This window comes from Eucyclogobius newberryi, unplaced genomic scaffold, assembly GCF_026437365.1.
Source record: "Eucyclogobius newberryi isolate DKJ021-1_F unplaced genomic scaffold, fEucNew1.0.hap1 SCAF_19, whole genome shotgun sequence".
In the NCBI taxonomy this organism is placed as follows: domain Eukaryota; kingdom Metazoa; phylum Chordata; class Actinopteri; order Gobiiformes; family Gobiidae; genus Eucyclogobius; species Eucyclogobius newberryi.
Genome location: NW_027315823.1, coordinates 14,186,206 through 14,190,900, shown reverse-complemented (window position 1 = coordinate 14,190,900; position 4,695 = coordinate 14,186,206).

The window sequence follows — 4,695 nt, the reverse complement described above, 5'->3', positions numbered from 1 at the left end:
ACAGATTGGCATCACTGTTTCTTGTTGAGATTGAATGCTAAAAAACACAATTGTTGTATTTAATTTTCATTTAATTCATTTATAAACAGGAAAAGACACACAGGATTAAATAAACGCTATTGAACATCACATTTATGGGGATAGAGAGAAAATACATATTTTTTGTTTTAACATTCTGTGTGTGAATGCATTTCCAAACACATTTTACGTGTAATATTTTGATATGACATAATGAAGTATTCCTATTGAAAACTACTGCATGCTAAAACATTGGAGCATGAAATGTAGCTGACTACTTAAGTGGCGATTTGGCTATAGAGGAATAAGTGCAGTTTAATTACCTGCTGAATTGCGGTTTGGATCCTGTCACCGCTGAGCTCGGCCCCGATGAGGAAATTATAGCGTACAGGCAGTTCATTTCCCCCTGATTTACATGCTAAAGTCTTCACCTGTTTGAGTGATGTGGGGGTCGAAATTTCCCTCAACGTTGAGCTGTTCGTCTTCTGTTTGCTTGAAAGAGTCGCAGACATTTGAAACTCCAAGAGGTGTTTTGATAGTAAGTGATAATTACAGCTCCTCAGATGATCACATTTATCAAACATAATGGCTCATCAAAGTAAGTTATGGAGCCATTTGTGTTGAAGTTGAGCACATTCCCAAATACTCAACAAATCGATGTTTTGTCTGTCACCATTGCAACTTCTACTGATGTGGCGGGTCCAATTAAAAATGCCAGATTTTGTTTATTTCACATGTTTAATCTGCATTATGATAAAAATGTTGGACATGAAACGACCTATAGTGGACATAGGCCTGCTCACAGTAATGACGCATGTTTTAAGTTTTTATAGTGACTACCGCATATACGACATACAGAACTCATCAAACTACACTTCAACGACTTAATTTAAGAGTTGATTTTAAAAAAAATCCAACAGTTTTGCATTGATGAATGGGTTTATGACGGCTGTTGAAATTTGCTTTGCATCATCTCTATCTGATGTGTGATTGCAGCTCCGTCTGTTCAGCCTGTAAATGTGTGAGGCTAGTATTGACGTGTTGGTTATTCTCCATCAAAAAATGACTTCAAGAATTACAATCTCGACAGTATTCACGGATTTCGGTCGTGTGACTTATTTGTTCTCACCGCCGTTTTAAAGACACGTGTGGCCTGTCTCCGCGGTTAGATCAGGGTGACCAGACAGTCCCAGTTCTGAACCCTGTGTCCCGTGTCCCAGCAGATGTGGCCCAAAAAACATTTGTTCCAGTTTTACACAAGACTTGTCTCATTTATCCCGTTTCTTTTTACCACTTTGAGACAACAGTAAAGAGTGGAATATCTTGTTGTTTCTTTGGCCAAAGTAAAGAAAATCTAACTTTAGAACAACCTGAACACAAGTCTCTCAGGTTACATACAGACTCACAAAAAGGTTGATACTTGGAGAAGACAGAAGTTATGGGCTCTGATTCTTATCTACAGCAGTGAGTCACTGACAACATTCACAACAAACTTTGTGTTCCATCTGCTCTTCCTCGTCCAAAAGCCCTCTGACCCGGACAAGTCCTCAAAGCTTTCAAGACTTTGCGTGCGTGCGGGTGAGTGACTGATTACAAAATATAACACCCGGGCAGTTGTAAATTAGGCTGCAAGGAGGCTAACATTTATTAACATGTAGCCAAACAATAATGTGTAATCTAGTTTTAGCCAGCTGCTAACTGCCTGAAACAAGCAGCTCAGTTTAGCGTGAGTTCTGTAAGTCCACTGGTCCCTCCTGACCACAGTCATACATTTATGGTGACAAACAGGGTCTTTGAGGATGTTACAGAAGAGGAATCCTATTTTGAGATGTTTTCTTGGCGATGCCCACAGTGAGCATGCAGCTTTTGTCCTCAAGATGGCAGTAGCAATGAGTATGTGATGTCACTTTGGACCCATGAAATTGGGTGTAAGGACTTCACCTGCTGGCACACTCAGGAGTTCGGCAGTTAAAATTAGGCTTAAAACAACTCATCATTCTTATATTCGTTACACGTTTACAACATTTTTCTCTGGTGAATAATGTGTTTTATAGTGCAAACAAAATACGCCGTCACACTCTGCCTTTCTGCTCTGCATTTTTCAGTGAAAACAATTCATCTTTGGACTTTTCCTCCGGCCGACCCCCATAAAGCGCTGACCCTCGTTGTGATCGCTGTTAGCGCTTGCAGCGGGGACTTGACGTTTATGGATGAACCGCTTCACGAATCTCAGTTTTGGATGATGGTCCAAACGGGACGCTCTCTCCTCGGGCAGAGCTTTGGGACAGAACAGGAGGGGTGCAGGGTGGACTGGACTCACTTATGAAGAGCACATCCATCATAGACCAGGAGCATGCTGTGAGTCCAACACAGATTATCTGTCCAGAGTTCCAATGACGTCTTTATTGTTTTTGCTTTGTTTTTTACAATATATAGGCTATACGTCAAATTGTATACTATGGAAATGAGTAAACACAAATTGGTGTTTTAGCAGTAACAAAATTATGGACAGCTCACATTAGGACCGGAGCGCTGCAGTGCTCTTGTGTCATAGGCTTTAATTGTGCACTCACGCTGTAACGAATCAATGATATAGGGAAAAGGCTTGAAAGAAGAATCCGGAGTGCGCCAGCACGTCTGCCAGCGCCACTGAACTCCTCCTGTTACTTTTAATGATTCTAAATGTGTGCCGTCTCTGCTCCGGAGCTGCTCCACATGCCCGGAGCTGCTCCGTAAGTCCCAGTGACAGTATTGATTGTGTTAAGCTTGTTTGATTTGTCTTTACTTTTATTTTATATCTCTACCCTATCCACCTGCTTACTTAAACACCTTTTGGCTAAAGTAACTGCGTGCTTCATAACAGATAACGTCACAACATTATAAACTGAATAGTAACATACTGGACACAATCACAATATTGACTGGGTTACCTCTGAGGGTAATCTGCATTAGATTCTTTACAACGATTCAAAACACGCTATTTAGAACTATAAGCATTATATCTAATTGTAACTTTATTGTAAAATGTCTATTATCATTGACAATAATAAGTAACACAGTGTTAAACTAGTGATGAATGACTTTCTCATTCACACACTGTCGAAACAAGCAACAAGCAAAGAAGAATATAATTAGCCCCAAAATGAAAGTGAGGTCGGTTGCCTTGAGAGAAGAGGTGAGAGGTCAAATGCAGTTAAGGTCAGTTTGGAGGCGCGAGGGAGAGGGGGGACATGCAAGGGAGCGGTCCAGTTCCAGATAAGCAGATTGGGGTGGATTTAAAGGGTCTTACAGGGTCCACAGTAGCAGCCAGGCCCAGTGCAAGTCTGGATCATTACCAGTGGATTTAGACAGGCTTACGGAGACTGAGGGGGACCAAAAGAACAATGACCAGGAAATACAAACTAAGTAAGAGTAGAAGCAAAATGGTTCTTTTGTAATGATCAGGGCTTTTTATGTATGAGGGAAAAGCAACTGTTTATGACTAAAACATGCTTCGTTTAGCTGAATGACACTTAATATTTATATATTTTGAAAACAACTGTCTACTTTTAATCAATAGTGTATATTATCATGATGGTTATTTATATTGTGGAACAGAATGTTTATTAATCGTGATAAAATATAAAGAAAGGAAAAACATGTGGGTTGTTTTTTCAGATGTGATTTATTTTACCAGGCAAACCTTGAAGACGCAAAAGAGACCTGCCTGGATTCTAAAAAGAAAATTGAAAATTGAAAAAAATCAAATAAAATAAATAAAATAAATAAAATAAATAAAATAAATAAAATAAATAAAATAAATAAAATAAATAAAATAAATAAAATAAATAAAATAAATTAAATAAATTAAATAAATTAAATAAATTAAATAAATTAAATGCGTAATGGAAGATTTTTCGCCCATTTGAGAACTCAAGCGGAAGTGCGCATGCGCACTCCCCCGCGCGGATGCAGAGAATAGCTTTGCGGCTAGACGTGCGTCTGTTTATTAGCGCGACGGATCGCATCGCATCTTTCGTCTCCGTAGAGTTTGTCCTGTACACTGAGGGAACTATATTATGATAGATCCATGCGCTTAGACACAGGGAAACGTGCTGCTCTCCTGGGGACGAGCCACACGCGGCTGCAGGTGAGCAGTAGGTGAGTTTTATGATTGATACGTGGCAGGACTAATCGGCAGTCCACGCCACGAGGAAATGAGACTCAGATTTGGGTCAAAAAAATCTTCCATTACGCCTTTAAATAAATAGAATAAAATAAAATTAATAAAATGAAATTAATACAATTAATACAATTAATAAAATTTATCAAATTAAATTAAAGAAATTAATAAAATTAAAGAAAGAAAGAAAGAAAGAAAGAAAGGTGAAGTTTGATATCTGTATTTAGTGTTGTTGGCCAAACGAGCAGAAGATCATATGCACTTGGGATGGACTATTTTGGAACTAACAACGATTGGAGTAATGATTGTTTTGTCTTCTCCTCGGCTCCAGGACTCCACCCTGAACTTTGGTTTTGAGCAGACAGGGTGGTGCTGACAAAGAACATCAAAGTCCCAAATGTAACGGGTGAGAAGGTGAAGGGGTGAGAGGGTGAGAGGGAGAGAGAGGGGTCATAAGTGAAGGGAAAGTGCAGGTCAGGGGAGGTGTGTGTGAAGAACGTGACAAGAAAACAACA